This window comes from Capricornis sumatraensis, chromosome 1, assembly GCF_032405125.1.
Source record: "Capricornis sumatraensis isolate serow.1 chromosome 1, serow.2, whole genome shotgun sequence".
NCBI classification, from domain to species: domain Eukaryota; kingdom Metazoa; phylum Chordata; class Mammalia; order Artiodactyla; family Bovidae; genus Capricornis; species Capricornis sumatraensis.
The window spans coordinates 185,337,740-185,355,832 of record NC_091069.1 but is presented as its reverse complement, the minus strand read 5'-3'; the positions used below and the strand labels follow the sequence as shown (position 1 = coordinate 185,355,832).

General features: G+C 40.6%; 1 protein-coding gene across 1 annotated transcript in view; it reads left to right on the top strand.

The window, feature by feature from the left end:
* The window catches only part of LPP (LIM domain containing preferred translocation partner in lipoma), a 729,950-nt gene that overhangs the window by 174,666 nt on the left and 537,191 nt on the right, over nt 1–18,093 (top strand). The window contains exon 3 of the mRNA XM_068970945.1: nt 7,076–7,139. The gene's annotated coding sequence lies outside the window, so the exon portion shown is untranslated. The remainder of the gene's footprint in view (nt 1–7,075; nt 7,140–18,093) is intronic.

Sequence of the window (18,093 nt, the reverse complement as noted above, 5' to 3'; positions counted from 1 at the left end):
TTTAATAGATATTCTTTTAACTTGATCAACTTTTAAAAAATCTTTCCTTTTTGGGGGAGGGCTTCCCTTGTGGCTCATCTGGTAAAGAGTCCACCTGCAATGCGGAGGACCTGGGTTCCATCCGTGGGTTGGGAAGATCCCCTGGAGAAGGGAATGGCTACCCACTCCAGTATTCTGGCCGGGAGAATTCCATGGACTATATAGTCCATAGAGTTACAAAGAGTTGGACACTACTGAGTAACTTTCATTTCCTTTTCTTTTTAATTGAATTAGAGTTGATTTACAGGATTGTGTTAGTTTCAGATGTGTGCTTATATATATATATATATGTGTATATATGTATATCTCAACTCTTTTGTCTTTGATATTTTTTCCCCTACATATGACTTTTTCTTCTCTTTTAGAAATCATTATTTCAAGAATCTCTCCTTTCATAGTCTATGGGAACTTGAATAGATTTTGTATCCTACTGTTGTGTGACTGTTGTACAAGTATTAATTATGTTGAGTTGTTTCATAGTGCTTTTCAGGTCTGCTATATCCTTCTCAATATATCTACTATATCTACTTCTCAGTATATTCATTCCATTAATTTTTGAGAGTTTGATATTGAAACTCCAATTAAAAATCTTAATCTACTTAAAAAGAATTAAAATATATAGTGGTACTATATGCAACCTTGTTCTGTATTTTCCAAGTCTCCTGTAAATGTGTTATCATATTTCCATAATTAAAAAATGCTATTACAATAAAAAATAGAATCTCTCCTTCTCCTCTCTCATTCTCCATTTTCCGCTGTTTTGATTTTATGTATATTTATGATCTTAAAAAGAAGTCCCATTATCTCTAGATTTGTTTCCTCCTTTGTGTTTTTAATTTGGTATCACTTAGCATGGTTTTCTGGACAATCATTGTTTTTTTCTAAATTAATTTTCTCAGCTCCTGCCTGCATTTCTATTCATATCTTCAGCCTTTACTATTCTTACTGTGAAAAACATTTCTTTACCCCTGTACTGGGTTAATGATGGCTGGGCCATTGCAGGTTACTTAACTCTTCACTGAACCACTCAGTAGCTTCTAGAATCATTTAGTTGAGCAATATACTTTTTTTACACTAACTGTTCAATTAATTTAAATTCACCCAACACTTACTAACCTCTTGTTATATGGCATGTATTGAGCTTAATGCTATAGGAGTTAGGATGCTAGGACACTTTACAAAGTTTTAAAACACTTTTATCATTTGTTCATTGAATCATTCAGTGAATATTTTCTTGAGTACTTACTAAGGATCAGATTCTGGATTTGGGGTTTGGTTTCATGAAACTGAGTTAGACAGGATTTTTTCTTCAAGACACACAACCAAGGAAAAGTTATAAACCAGTGTGTTAATTTTGTTGTTGTTTAGTTGCTCAGTTGTGTCCCACTCTTGCAATTCCATGGAGTATAATCCACCAGGCTCCTCTGTCCATGAGATTTCACAGCAAGAATACTGGAGTTAGTTGCCTTTTTTTTTTTCCCTCCAGGGGATCTCCCCAACCCAGGGATTGAACCTGCATCTCCTGCTTGTCAGGCAAATTTTTTTACTGCCGAGCCACCTGGGAAGCCCCGGTGTCAATTTTAGTGATCTATATATGAAATTAGGCTTTATGGTTGTCTTTACAAAGGCTGCTTCATCAAATGCTTTTGGGTCAGGAAAAGCTTTATAGCAAGAGAGACACTTAAAGGCTTGGTAAGAGCTTAGAGTCCTCTGGAAATATAAGACCTATACTAGGGTTTCATTATGTTTGGTTATAAAGCCACCTTCTAAGTTCTGTGTGTTATCATTGGCTTTTCCCTCTCTGCTTCCCAGAATTGCATACCTACAACATTTGCCTTTTTTTTTTTCCTGTTTAGTTTAGGGGCCTTAGGTTTGGGACCTAATTACTGCATGAATGCATATTTCTATATTCCAAAGTAGGAATAATGACATAAATACATAAAAATAATCTCATGATGCTAGGACACTTTACAAAGTTTTTATCTATCATTTCATTTATTTCTTAAAGAACAGCTTGCGGGTTTCCTCAGCGAGTATCTTAAAAACTGTTACTGATAGATATTAGACAAGAATTAGCACTGAATAATTATGTGTGGAGGATTTGCAAATAATTTTTTCTCTCTTTATTTCAAAGTGATCATGCTGTATTGTCTGATTTTATTTAGATCATAAACCAGCTTTGCCCATTACCAAATATCTAGGAAAAAGTCTGTTTTTCACTCTGAGGCTCAGGTTTGTCACTTGCCAAATGGAGATATTGCAACTATTACTAACTGTTTCACCCCATTGGATTAGGTGAAGAATAAAATCATTAATTCATGTGAAAGAATAATGTATATATCTGATCACAACTGAAAACACAATAAGTGTACTTTTTGAGTGACCAGATTGTGAACTATTTTGTCAAAGTCAATTCAGCTTAAGTAATTAATTTTCACTTGTTCCTTAAACTTCCTGAGGCAGCTGCATGTCTTGCATGCTCAGTTGTTTAATCTTGTCCGATTGTTTGCCACCCCATGGGCTGTAGGCCGCCAGGCTCCTCTGTCCATGGGAGGTTGCCGTTTCCTCCTCTAAGCTATACGTCTTCCTTACGTCCGTTTACCCAGTAGTGATTGCAGCTAAGTGCTGTATGTTCAATAAACACTTGTTGATTGGATTTTTTTAAAGTACTGGTCTTCTGAAGTCCAGTGCTGGAAATTTGTGAGCTACTTACATTTTTGCTTTGGATTCCTAAAGCCTCTGATTTAATTTCTAGATTATAAGTTTTCTGTTGATAGAACCCTTATAAATATCACATGAAGAAGATGAGCATTACCTTTACACCAAAGCAATTTACTTTTTAAAAATCTGATTAATTTCAACACAATCAGCCAGGATGTCAGAAGATCTCAGTGTCTTTGATAGATGCTGACAGCTGAGGAAATTAAAATCAGGGAGGGAAGCAATTAAATACTGGCAAACATTACTTTAATGAGACAACCAAATTGTTCATAAGCCACAGAGTACGTTGTATTCTTGATAAGTGTCTTAGGGTATCATTTAAAAATGTTCTTCATGTGGGATTTGATGTTGGAAGTGGAGGACATTCCATGTTTGTCATTTAATACCTTTGGCCTGATCTCACATTTCGTTTACTTTTGGTGTCAGACTTCCTAATAATCGTGTTTAAGATTATGATGTTGTTTAATTTATAAGTTATCATTTCACCACCACTTTTATCAATTCATGAAACTTACTGAAATGCACAAAGTCTAGACAAAATAATGTTTGGCTTTTCCACAGTGGTTTAGGGATAGCCATGGTCAAGATTCGTAGAAAGAGAAACAGAAAAATGTATATCTCATAAAACTTCTAATCGAAAAGATTTGGGAATTGTGGCACTAAAACCAGAATCAAGGTCCTCAATTCCCAGTCTACTGTTCTTTTTAAGATAGCACCCCTTGTTTGGAATAAATGTCTGGCATTACAGGACTGAAGACTTACTTCAGTTTATTTGCTTAGAGCATTTTTACAAGGTTCTGTCAGCTGCTTATTTGTACTACAGCACTTGTAAACTAGCAAATATTAAGGGGCATCTACACATTGGCCTTAGTGATTCTCATGCCAGTTTGTTGGAATTTTTCTTCATAATGTCAAGATCATCACCTAGAGTTATGTTGTCTAAAATTGTTCAGGGGTGGAGTGGTCGATCCAGAGGCTACCATGGTTGTTGGAAAAACCTGTTTATATCTCTTCTCTCTTCATTTCTCCTGACCTCCCATTCCTCTCTTCTTTTTTCCTTATTCTTCATCATTTTTCTTTCCATTCACTTTTTATCCACCCCCCCCTGCTTTGGCTCCATTGTTCTCTCCAGTTTCTCCCCCAAATACAGTAGAAATGATCAATTATTTTATAGTAGCCCCAGCTCTAGGTTTGTTGATTCTTATTTTGCCTTGATCCTAAGAAGATCATGGCATCTGGTCCCATCACTTCATGGGAAATAGATGGGGAATCAGTGGAAACAGTGTCAGACTTTATTTTGGGGAGCTCTAAAATCACTGCAGATGGTGACTGCAGCCATGAAATTAAAAGATGCTTACTCCTTGGAAGGAAAGTTATGACCAACCTAGATAGCATGTTGAAAAGCAGAGACATTACTTTGCCAACAAAAGTCCATCTAGTCAAGGCTATGGTTTTTCCAGTGGTCATGTATGGAGGTGAGAGTTGGACTGTGAAGAAAGCTGGGCACTGAAGAATTGATGCTTTTGAACTGTGGTGTTGGAGAAGACTCTTGAGAGTCCCTTGGACTGCAAGGAGATCCAACCAGTCCATTCTGAAGGAGATCAGCCCTGGGATTTCTTTGGAAGGAATGATGCTAAAGCTGAAACTCCAATACTTTGGCCACCTCATGTGAAGAGTTGACTCATTGGAAAAGACTCTGATGCTGGGAGGGATTGGGGGCAGGAGGAGAAGGGGACGACAGTGGATGAGATGGCTGGATGGCATCACTGACTCGATGGACATGAGTTTGAGTGAACTCCGGGAGTTGGTGATGGACAGGGAGACCTGGCGTGCTGCGATTCCTGGGGTCTCAAAGAGTCAGACATGACTGAGCGACTGAACTGAACTGAACTGAATGTGTTAAAGTTTTATAAGTTAGAGGTTGATCATATAAGTTTTTTGTGTCTGTTGAAATTGCTTCTGGAAATGAGAAGGGTTTTCTTGAGAGTGATGGGATGGGTGATTTGACAAAGGATGCAGCCTTGCCAGGTTTTGGGTCAGCAGTCATAAGGTCCACAGAGGCAGCCAAGGATAACTGACTCCACTACTAAGATGCTAGCACTGGATTCGTCAGTTGTCTCAGATGTCTTTATGGGTCTAGAGGAGAACTCCACTGCATCAGAAAATACTCGACTTACTGAGGACACGTGCCACTCAAACCGTGTGAGAAGAGGCTGGTGAACTTCTTAGCTAGAAGGTTTCAGCTCTTCTACAGTGTGAGATGAAACTTCCTGATGCAGACCCCTTTACGAAAATTTAGTGGTACAGCCTTGTATTGTTTCTGTGGCTTGTGTTTCGATAGCTTGCCCAAGGATGTCGCATCTCTGAAACTTCACTGGGGAGAGCTGAGAAAGTGTTGATGGTAACCCTGCATCGAACACTCCCTCAGCTTAGTAATGTGTCACCTTCTGGTTAGACCACAGATGTGAAGTCTCTCTCCTTTCACTTGCTAGTGAAGCAGGACTCAGTACTAAATGTGCCTTGGCCCCTTGACAATAGACTTTTACAGGTTATATGCCATTTTCCCTTTCCTTCCAAATAGAGTGCTCCCAAATGGGAGGCTGCATCGTGTAGTAGAAGCCTCCTTACTCATTTGGGGATCAAGATACAAGGTTAAACTTTTATATGTTTCATATTAACCATGTGATGTTTGAAGTTTGGCTTCCTGATCGGTAAAATTGGGGTAATACGGTTTCACTGGGGTTATGTCAAGGATGATTTGAGATAACATGATCATGAAATATTTTTCAAACCTTAAACTATAGTATTACAGATGATTAATATTTTTCATTTTGGTGGCATATGGCAAGAATTTCTTGCAGAATATAGTATCAACCATGCTGTATTCCTAATCACCTGATTTAAGCCCCTATATGAAAATGGGATATATTAATAAAACTTCTGAGAGATCTTTGAAAGTGAAGTGAAGTTGTTCAGTCATGTCCGACTCTTTGCGACCCCATGGACACCAGGCTCCTCCGTCCATGGAATTTTCTAGGCAAGAGTACTGGAGTGGGTTGCCATTTCCTTCTCCAGGGAATCTTCTTGACCCAGGGATCGAGCCCAGGTCTCCCACATTGTAGACAGACGCTTTACCGTCTGAGCCACCAGGGAAGTCCTGAGAGATCTTTACTTCTCAACAAATCTATCCCTGTGTTAAAACTGACCCCTTGTTTTTGCACTCCTATTGGAAGCTCCATTTCTCTGAACCTGAAGCATGATACAGGCACAGGCTTTAGACTGACCTGTGATAAATCTGCAGGCTTTCCCCTAAAGCAGTTTCTTTTGCTTTTTGGGTTGAGGGGATACATGATTCTTCAATTTTGAGGCTTTGTCATGTGGAACAAAAGTTCTTTGTGATGCTGGTAGGTGAAGTCATGTAGATTGACACAGATAAATACTATGGTATTTTAAAACTAGAGACATGAATCAAGGAAATACCCAACCCAGAGATACCCTCTTTTCTTGTGTGCTTAGAACATTATTCTTTGATCATATAAGCATGGGCTTATAGGAAGGAATTTTTGTTTATCATTTTGTTGACCACCCCGTCAATGCTTATTGATATGAAATAATGGAGGAAAATCTTCCCCCCAAAAGTTTAATTCATCTTTGGCTAGGAAGTGGGTATTGTATGTCTCATTTACATATAGGAAATTGACACTTGGGGGTTTAAGTAACTTGTCTAAGGCCATTGGTAAGAGGCAGACAGATTTAAATCCTGACTGGCTCTAAATCCTATGTGTTTTTCCCACTTCCTCATGTCAATCAAATAACCGGTTTTATCTCGTTATTTCCTCCTTCACGAAGTCTGGTGGATCAAGTCAATGAGTTGTCTGTCCTCATATTTTCCCTACCTAATATTCTGGATGTAAAGGAAAGCCCACTGGATGAACAGAGGGTACAAACTCTCATCTTGCCATGTATTGTACTGTGCAGTCTTGGGCAAGTTACCTACCTTTTTTGAACTTCAGTTTTTGCATCTGTAAAATGAGGAAAATAATATCCATTCACATTTGTGAATTTAACCATGATAGAGATGTTGGTTCCTTTCTCATCCTTCTCGTCCTCTGTGAGGTTTTGTTTCCTCACCTATAAAGTGGTAGAATAATCTCTTCCTGCTTCTTTACCAGGTTGACATGGACTGAAATGAGATAATGAATGTGAAAGTGTTTTGTGAAACCAGAAACTGCCTTATAGATAGAAGAGTTTATGATTATTAATGAATAAATAGAGCTTGCAAGCTAAGTGTGACTTTTCCCTGTTTTGTTTACAGACACTAGCACTGCAGTTTGCTGGCCCTTGTGTCCACTGATCATTCTAAGAACGAGCTGTCCAAGGTAAGAGGGGCTTGGTGTCATCACGTTTATGAAATGCTAATAGGCACCTTAACCAATAGTGTTTAAGGTAGATTTCACTCCCAAGAGAAGAAATATGAAGGTATTCCAGGAACACCAAAACCTGAAAAATGGCCAACGCAGTGAAACGCTTCCCCTTTTATGTTTCCGTGATTTGATTTCCTTTTTAATTCCAGCTTTTTAAAGCTTCATACCTGAAGCAGAGAAGTATCTGGTAACATGGAAGTACTGAAGTGTCTATAGTATGCCATGTCCAAGGATATTCTTATCTAGTGCCTTCTTATATCTGCAGCTAGTATGTAGCAGGAGAGCTTTCTCCAGTTTCCTGGTCATTGATGGGGTGCATTTTTCACTACACTATGCTGCCACTGTTACCTGGCTCTGAAGGAGTCAAACTACTAGTCGGGTCTGTCACTACCTCTTCAGTTCAGTTCAGTTCAGTCGCTCAGTCGTGTCCGACTCTGTGACCCCATGAATCACAGCACGCCAGGCCTCCCTGTACATCATCAACTCCCGGAGTTCATTCAGACCCACGTCCATTGAGTCAGTGATGCCATCCAGCCATCTCATCCTCTGTTGTCCCCTTCTCCTCCTGCCCTCAATCCCTCCCAGCATTAGAGTCTTTTCCAATGAGTCAACTCTTCACATGAGGTGGCCAAAGTATTGGAGTTTCAGCTTTAGCATCATTCCTTCCAAAGAAAATCCAGGGCTGATCCCCTTCCGAATGGACTAGTTGGATCTCTTTGCAGTCCAAGGGATTCTCAAGAGTCTTCTTCAACATCAAAGTTCAAAAGCATCAAATCTTTGGCACTCAGCTTTCTTCACAGTCCAACTCTCACATCCATACATGACCACAGGAAAAACCATAGCCTTGACTAGACGGACCTTTGTTGGCAAAGTAATGTCTCTGCTTTTCAACATGCTATCTAGGTTGGTCATAACTTTCCTTCCAAGGAGTAAGCATCTTTTAATTTCATGGCTGCAGTCACCATCTGCAGTGATTTTGGAGCCCCCAAAATAAAGTCTGACACTGTTTCCACTGTTTCCCCATCTATTTCCCATGAAGTGATGGGACCAGATGCCATGATCTTTGTTTTCTGAATGTTGAGCTTTAAGCCAACTTTTTCACTCTCCTCTTTCACTTTCATCAAGAGGCTTTTTAGTTCTTCTTCACTTTCTGCCATATTACCTGCTCCCAAAACATCTCTAAAGGATATAATCTAAGGCTATCACAACAACAAAACCCTTAAAAATACAGGAAATGAGTTAGTCTTTTGAAACCCAGGACCTGTGGTACCTGCATTCCACTCTCTTGGGGAACCAGTGTAAATGAATTAGAACTTTGGCAGAAGATTTCATTCTTCTTGAGTTTGTCAAGAAAATGGAGACCAGTTTAAAATAAAAATAAGAAAACATAAAATTTGTTTTAGGTGTTTAAGAAAGCATAAAAAATTTTAAATTTGCAAGATGTGTGTTTTCTTCTGCAGATAACCAGTTGATATCTGTACTTCCCAGCTAACTCTGTTGTGTTCTCTGTAATCTTCTGGAAATCTTAGCCAAAAAGAGGTGAAGTAGTCACTATGGTGTTCCTAACTGCAGGCCCTATAGTATAGCACCTTGGGAGAAGACTTGATATCAGTATTTAACGTTCTGTAAACATTTCTCCAGATGAATATTTTGATTTGGTATTTTCTTTACATGATCTTGAACATATTTTTTTTTTTTTTGAGTTTGTTGGAGTCTAGTTGATTTATAATATTCTGTTAGTTTCAAGTGTACAGCCAAGTCAATAAATTATACATACACATATATCTGTTGTTTTTTAGATTCTCTTACTATATAGGCCATTGCAGAGTGCTGAGTAGAATTCCCTGTGCTATACAGTAGGTCTTTATTACTTATCTGTTTTATATATAGTAATTTAAACATAATTTTAATTACACAGGCCTTTGAGCAAATTGAGGTTTGTTGGTACTGGCTCATATGTGCAGGAGTTGCAATTTAGAAATGAGTGAAAATTTTGGTGTCACATTAATATGGTTTTCAAAACTAACACTCATCATATACATTGAATAAGAAGACATCATGTATGAGCAAGGCCAGTGAGGGAATGTATAGACTGTGAAACTCTTCTATGAGCAGATCAGGCCTATATGCCATTTGTGGTATTTAGATTTTATACTCGTTTCTACAAGAAAGTTACTAAAAAAAAAAAAAAAAATGGTAGCCAAAAATATAGGAATGGCTCCTGCTCATCTTTTTGTTCCTCTCTAGTACATAAAATGCCCCTGCAAAAAATCCTTTCTTATATACTTCATATATTTTCAGGGATAACACATCAGAAAAGAATGTAGTGTAGACAGGTGATAGCATAAGTTTTGGTAGCTCTGTTAGGCAGAGATCTGTTTGTTCATTTAGTAGCTACAGTTTTTATATTAACTTTCCTCCAAATGCAAATTGTTAAATATTAATAAAATACTTTTTGAAAAGTGGTTAACTATGCCCCTGCTTCCCCACTGAAACCCACTTGAATGTACAAAGAAGAGTTTAAGCAAGGCTGGAAAGGTTATGAAAAACTGCTCTTTAGAAAGGAATTTTGTATATATTTATGTATCATCTATGTATTATCTATCATCTATCTATTATCAGCCATCTATGATTCATCTATCTATCTATTCATCTATCGTTTAAAATTATTTAAGTGGATTTGGTGTGAGGAAAGAAGGATAAAAACTTCTCAATAGCCTTTGGATGATAGAGAAGTAAATATTCTGAGAGCATACTACAAACATTTAAAATAGTCTTATGGTAATAATTGATGTCAGTGTCAGTAATGAAGAAAGAATAACAGTTTAAATAAATAATTAGGCTTGACGGTAGCTGTGTCAACAGGTACCCACTTAATGAGTGTAATCATTGTTTTTCTCGGCTTTCAACGTTGATCCACTGACTGCGGTGTGTTCCCTGTCCCACTTCCAAACCAAGTCTATTTAAAGCTGTACTTCATGGAATCTGAAACTGTATACCCTGTTTACTATTTAGAGCTGATACCCAATGTTCTTTAACAGGAAAGATCTTACTTGAGTAAGAACAAGCTTCTGGCCTTTGGTAGACCGTTGATTATCCTTGTTTTCCATGGGGTGATTCATTAACGAGGATGAATAATGCCCAATTAATTCTCACAGACTTGTCTCTATTGCTAGAGTGAATTGGTTATTATAATTTGATGGAAACAGCTCTAGTCTGTCTTAAATCAAATAAATCAGCTGTTGTTATATGAGGTGGAGTTAGAGACAATAGTTATAAGTGAAATTATGTTCTTAGTTACCTGAATAGAATCTCATTGTTTGCAGGAGTGAAGTAATGCATTATGGGTTATGTTCTATGAACCAGGTGGCATGAAAATCTATTTGTACTCCCGGCTCTGACTGTGTCATCTTGGGCAAGTCATTTTCCCTCTTTGGGGTCTATTTCAGCATCTGACAGTAGATAGAGTTAGACCAGTTGGTCATGGTGTTATTTCTAGTCAAATGTCCTAATGTTAATTGCTATGATTTTATTTCTCGGTCAGTTCTTTTTTCCTCCTGCTGCTACTTTTCCAAAGTCATAGAGAGTCTAGTGTGAAAACTGTTTTTTTTTTAACTTAATTCTTCTACATGCCTGAAAGGCAGTCAATGATTTGAGTTTTAGATTGGACAGTGATTGAACATTTATGCATTGGGTGTGTCTCCCCTAGCAAAATTCATTTTCTAGTTAGAAATCAAAAAAGTCCATTTTCCTCTATGTTTTTCTGCTCCATAGTCTCGGTCTCAGTTTTAGAGGCTGTGGTAAACTTCTCAACTAGCCATATAAAGAGGTTCCTCTTCTGTTGTTTGACTTTTCTGGGATTGAGTCAGTGACCTGTAAGGAGAGGTCAGAATATCAAAGACAGGTGGGGCATTGAGAACCAATCGAGACAAAATTTTACAGATGAATTTATTTGCAAAGAAGAAATGGAGACACAGATGTAGAGAACAGACATACAGATACCAAGTCGGGGAGATGGGATGGGATGACTTGGGAGGTTAGGACTGACGTATATACACTACTGTGTATGAAATAGATTACTAATGAGAAACCTACTGTTCAGCACAGGAGCTCTACTCATTGCTCTAAGTGAGAAGGATATCTAAAACAGAGGGGCTGTTTGTATATGTAGAACTGATTCATTTTGCTGTACAACAGAGAGTAACACAACATTGTAAAGCAACTATACTTCAATAATAAAAATTTAAAGAAAACAAAACAGTTTAGCCAAATCCTTTCATTTCAGAGATGGACATTTTGGGCTCAGGGAGGGAATCTGATTTGTCTAAGGTATTAGTGGCAGATCCTGGGCTAGAATTCTGACTCCTTAGTTGCTGTTTTAGGAGAGGAATCTCTAGATGTGAAATGTCCTTTCTCTTCCCAACTTTTAAAAGGACATTATCTTTCAGGCAAAACCAATCACATTGCCAGCTCAGGGATGTGAGATGCCCTTCAAATATGTGGATGGCATACTTTTTCGTTCATTCCGTGAAGCATGGGATAGATGATTCTGGCTGCCTCTGCTCTCTGTGTTTGTTATTAGTCTGTGGTTCCCTGCAGTTCTTCTTGACCCTGACATCACCACTGTTCCCTTCTGTCCTTTTCTAATCCAGTGAATTATAGGATGAGTTCCTAACTGGCTGTGTACTGTGCATAGTTGGGAACATTAATAAAGAGCAGACAGATGCAAGATTAATATGCAGGAGGACAGGAGAGTAATGGGCAACACAGTGAAATCTAGTTCAAGGCCTGCGGTTCCCAGTTGCTGTGCTACATAAGATTAATAGCAACATCTCTCATCCTTTCAGACCTTCTTTCTGCCCTGTTCTTGTGGGACTGGGCTGGGACTGAGGAACAGCTGGAATGATCTTTTCCAAAACCAAACTAATGTTTTCATGAGATTTCCAGGTCCAGAGAAGAGAGCAATAATTATCCATCAGCTGGAAGATAACTTAGAGGCAACTGGGTCTAAACACTTACCATGTACAGAGTGTGGAAATCATTTTACTGGGTCTGAGGTTTAAATCCTGGCTTTACCTTATTTTCTGTGGCTTTGGTGAAGGCATGACCTTCCTGCCTCTGAACCTCAGTTTCTCCGTCTGTGAGATGGGAAGAGGAGGAGGAGGGTGAAATAGAGGATGTCAGAGGTTTTCAGAATCGTGATCCTGAGTCTCTGACTTGCCTAAGGTCCTGTAGCAAGATTTTAGCCAAGCTGAATCTTAGATTCAGAGTTCCTTTCTCTGGTTTGGAGTGCTCATCGTGAATACTTCCACCGCCCATACTTTCTAAACTGCATGCTCATATCTTTCAGCTATGTTTTATTAAGTAAACTTTTTCTCTCTCCATTGGCAGATCCCTCTGTTAAGGGACTTGCCTAAGGCAGTCATTAATTTGTATGTGTGTGTTTAGTGGTAAGGGAGAGGATTATGGAAGATTTGGAATCTATGAAATAATTAGAAAATACACATCTGTATAGAATGTTGTCTACAATTTCATGAGGTTTGTAAACTCTCTAAAGGCCATACCTACGTTCTAGGTTAAACAAAAGATGTTTTTCAGTGTGGGAAGTCTGAGATGACATTTTGATAACACACGTTTCCTTTGCTGTTGGATTTCTCCCACAATTCACTTATTGTTTCGCTCTGAGTGTCGGACTCATTTATGAGTGTGACTCTGGGCATTTATATGTTTCAAACTGTTGAGTGATGTTTTAATATTCAATTCGTTTATTTACTTTATCACTCAAATGTATGTTTAACCCAGAATCTGCTAATTGCTATCAATTTCAATACATCAGTTCACTGAATCTCATAAAATAAAACAGTATTTTTCCCACTTTTCATATGCGGAAACTGAGCCCAGAGAGGTTGAGTAGTTTGCCTAATGTCATAGCAAATGAATGCAAAGTCTGGAATCAAATCTAGGTCTGTTTGAAAATATGTGACTGCATCTAGAGACAACAGGCTTCCCAGGTGGAGCTAGTGGTAAGGAACCTGCCTGCCAATGCAGGAGACATAAGAGATGTGGGTTCCATCCCTGGGTTGGGAAGATCGCCTGGAGAAGGGCATGGCAACCTACTCAGTATTCTTGCTTGGAGAATCCTGTGGACAGAGAAGCCTAGCAGGCTAGGGCCCACAGGGTCACAAAGAGTCAGACATGACTGAAGTGACTTAGCATGCACGCACGCAAGAGATAACAATGAATGTCATAGGGGCAATGAAACTATTCTATAACCTATAGAAATTCCTAGTAAAAAATAATCAGTGGGCCCCTGAGGAGTACAGTGAATGTGTGTTCTGGGAGTTTAAGAGGGATAAGCTCATATATCCTGAATCTTTTATATGATAATTCATTAATTAAATGCTCTTCTCGTATCTTAAGGCAGGATAAGAAGAGTTGGGCAGTTGTCTAAACTGCATTATAAATAACTCACGTTTTCTCTTTTCTTGCATACTTCGATCAGGTTAGTGGTCTGAGAGTCTCCAGTTTTGTAAGTGAATGCAGGAGGAGGTGGTGATTATAGAGTCACAGAGCCCTGATCACACTGCAAGTTATCAACTGAATTGGAATTTCAATGCTTTGGGGAATCCGTTTGTTGTTCTCTCCCTGTTATATTGAGCGTGGGATTTTTACCAGAGATAGACTTCTGGCCGTGCACAGATCAGCACAAATGCAGATGTGAGCAGCGAGAATTTGGATCGTGCCAAGAGGTAATGACTGCCACATGTGTGAAGCTAATCTCAGTGCCTGGTGACCCACTGTGAGTCTGTGTGGGAGCCCTGAGAATGAAGGCTAGTGTTAGACATGGAAGAGGCCTTGGAGATTGTCAGAGGCAACACCTTTGGGTGGGAAGATGAGGCCCGGAGAAGGGGCAGCAGCGGGTTGATAGCAGAGCGAGAACCAGACTTCATACCAGTGCTCTCCGGTAACAGCGCCTTAAATTTCCTGTCTTCCACTGGCTCATGCCCCCACTTGACACTGGATTGGGAATTAAGTGTTATTAACTACATAACTTTGGAAGTATAACTTGATTTCTTTGGGTCTCAGTTTTGTTGTCTGTAAAATGAAAATCACACCCTATTGGCAGAACTGTTGTCAGGATAAGTGAAATACCATTGTGCTGTACACCACGCTGAGGTGTTATCTCACATATGCTTAACAGTCCTTATCATAGCCCAAGGAGATAGGCGTGCGTTTGTGCTAAGTCGCTTCAGTCATGTCGACTCCATGTGACCCTGTGGACTGTAGCCCATCAGGCTCCCCTGTCCATGGGATTCTCCGGCAAGAATACTGGAGTGGGGACAGGCACATGTATCCTATTCTTCTACAGATTCTACTTCCCAGCTTCATTTTGATACTTTTCAGATTGTTGCTTCTCAGAATTTGTTCTGAAGACCAGGAATGTCAACATCACCTGGGAGCTCCTTAGAAATACAGACCTCAGGTCCCATTCCAGACCTCCTGTTCAGAATCTGCATTTTAATAAGATTTCCCAGGTAGTTCTAGGCTCATTAGAGTTTGCGAAGCAGCTTTTCCACTGGAGACCAATTCTGAGTCTGTTGGCCATAGGCCTCTGCTGACATTGACAGTGTTGGAACCAGTATTTTGGGGCATGCCTTCCCCATGCCTGGAGAGACAGGAGGGGGCCCTTGTCAAGCAGCTCTCTGGGAGTAGTGGAAGGCTGGGTTGCAGGAATCCAGCAGGCTTTATCTTTTCAACGCCCTTCATTTCCCCAGAAGTAGTATTCACCAGGGGTCAAACTGGGATTGGTTCCCAGGCTTTGGACTCCTAAAGTCTGTGTTCTTTTCATTACACCACCGTGCCTCAGTCAAGAGGAATGCTGGGCCACGTGGACCATAACTCTTCATTCCCCATAGTGCCAGTATTTCCACGCTGGCTGTTTTACTCTATTACTCAATTCCTAGAGGGGAAGAATTAAAAAAAAAAAATTTAAAAAGCTTGAGTTGAAAGCCAGGATCCTGCAGCTTAATCAGTTATTTTCATTTTTTAATGAGGGAGACTATTGTGAAATAAGTAATTATTAATTACTCAAAACTAATGAAATATTTTAGTTTCCTTGCTCAAAAAGCATATGGAAGCTAAAAGAAAGCATATGGGTGTTTTTCAGGAAGCATATTGGTGAATGGACGAATTCTGGCGGAGCCAGTATGCCTTTGCTGTCTGGCTGGGGCCATCCCTGCGTGCGCTGGCATCTGAGTCCTTGTGTGTTTGGAGGGATTATTTAAAATTCCCATCTGATGTGTGCCTTAGGTTGCCTCTGGAGTTACACAGCTCTGCCTCATAAATCTTTCTGCCGTGTTTTCACTCCGTTATTACTGGTGGAGTGTCACTCAGTATAAAACCTTTACCATCAGGGGGCTGCCATGCTCCTCCTTTCCAGATGTTTCTCTTTCTCTGCAGTGGCCCAAAAGGGCCTGCCCAGCTGATGGCTGGGTATAGAGACTTTGTTCACCTGGCGGTTTACCATAGCATCCTTGGACCTCCTTCTCCACTGAGGACCATCTGGGAGACCTCTGGGCCCCCTACTGAGTATCTGCACTGCAGACTTCTCCTCGTGAAACCAGAATGGCAATTCAAGTGCAGGTCCGCTCAGGCCTGTGTAGCTTCGTAGTGTATACCCGTTGCTCCTCCTCTGCTTTTCTTTATGTCTCTTCTCTCTTGCTGTGTTTGTGCATCTGGTAAATGGCCTGATGGATTGGGAGGTGGTTGAAACTCTTTTTGGCCACTCTGGTGATGCAGGTTTGTGACAGTTAGAGGCAGCATGCTATGTTTGAGAAGGTACTTGGCTGAGAGTCAGAAAACCACGGTGCAGATTAACCTGACTTAAGCAGCATTTGCTTAGCACCTGTGAAGTTAGGTGGCTCACTAAGACATGGAAGGAGGGAAGTGGCAGGTGTGTGGAGATGAACTTGGTGCAGGGCCAGCCAGGACTCAGTGTGATGTGTGGGCTCAGAGATGAGCCTTTGTGAGTGAGAGAATGTGGGAGTTCTTGCTACAGGAGGTTTCTTATAAAAGCAGGGGCTGGAATTGGCTCTGAAGGATGATCAAGTGGACTTTGATGGGATATTACAGGGGCTTCAGAGGGACGCTCTGGCAGGCAAGAATCAGCTTGAGGCAAGTCCCCAGGAGCAGGTGAATACCATCCCTGCCCAGAGAACTGGGCACAGATGACAGAAGTGTGTAGTTGAGAGAAAGCACTTCTTTTCTGGCAGAACTCTGTCTCCTCATCTGCGGAGTGTACCCTTTGAACAATTTGGTTCTCAAGAAGCCTCAAGACCTTCAACTGGTCTTGAGGCTACCGCATCTCCCAAGACCTACTCCATCTCCCAAGACCTACCCTATCTCCCATCCTAAAGCCAGATAAGCATTTAGCTAAAGGTTGGTCACTCATAGTGGCGATGGAGCAGGGCCCAGAACCCATGTGTCTTATTTCTGACTTCATCACTCTCTCTGTGGCCCACAGAGCATTAAAACGATGAGTGGTTGGGATGACCATTATTAATCTAGACTTTAATGCGTGAAACACAGAATTTTAAAATAATCTGCAACATAAAACAAATGAGATATTTCACCATTTTACATACCTTTTGACCCTTCCACTGGAGACCATCCACTCTTATAAAATGCTTCCTTCTTCCATTTTGCCTGTGTGGGCTTTGCTTTCCTGCCTGAACAACCAGCACACATCTCTCCTCCTAGGGGAGCCATCTTTCTCCACCCCTTGGCTCAGTGAGTATTGGACTTTGTTTTATTTTGTATTGCCACCTTTTAATATTTCCTCTTATCTCCCACCCCCTATACATGTATTATGAGGGTTCTGAATCTAGGGACTCTATTCTGCTTCTCTGAGTTCCCTTTCACTTCTGGCACAGCACTGCCCATATATCATTCCTGATAAAGAAACACACAATTGCTTTCTTCAACCACTTTCCCCTCTGCTTGGTGCTTGCTTTTGAGATGGATATGACACTTAGAGATTTATAGAATTTCGGAATGGGAGAGGAATTTAAAAATTCACTGTTTAGTTGAGCCCCGCCCCAGGGAAGAAATGGCTTACCCTGCTGTACCTGCCCAGTGAGTGGTGTGTCTGAGGGTGGCACTCTCATCTGATCAAGCAGGAGAGGGGTTGGTTGAGGCCTGAGCTCCTGTTCACCCTTCGACAAGTGTTGGCTGGGTTCCTTCTTTCGATGGAGAACTTTGGGAGTAAAGGTGGTACCCGTGACGCTGCTGCCGCATGAACCAGATGGAAGCAAGCAGACGCTTACCTGGTGTCTCCTGTGATGTACTATGTGACAGGCCCATGGCAGGTGCTTTCGCATCGTTTGGTTTAGTCAGTCATCATAAGTGAGAATTCTCCAACCCCCTGCACGTGGGAGACAGGTTGTGAACAGGGCATTTAACCAAAGCCCTTTGCTGTAAATACTGAGGAGTGCATGGTGGTGGATAGATTTTTGCCTGATGGGCAGAGGGCTCTTCACAGTCTCAGCTGTTCTAAGGGTAACTGGTGGGGGACAATGATCAGAATTGTGGTGGGAAAACCTGTGTTCCCTGGAGTATAAGATAGGATTCAGCACTCTCTCCTCTCCCCTACACATGCATCCCTGAGTCTTTGGAGGGATGAGACTTGCCTACCTCCCACTTAGGGGTTGGTAGTACTGGATTGTACTTATTCTGGTTACATCTTTCTCCTGCCTCTCCTTTGGCCTCCAGCCTCACTGAGTCTATTTTTCTATCACTCCTATTCATTCTTCTTCACCCTGCTCTCTCTGTCTCCTGAATTAACCCTGGGTGGCCTCAGGTCCCAAAGGCTCTCCAATGGCAGACTCTCCTGGACTGGACTGTAACATGC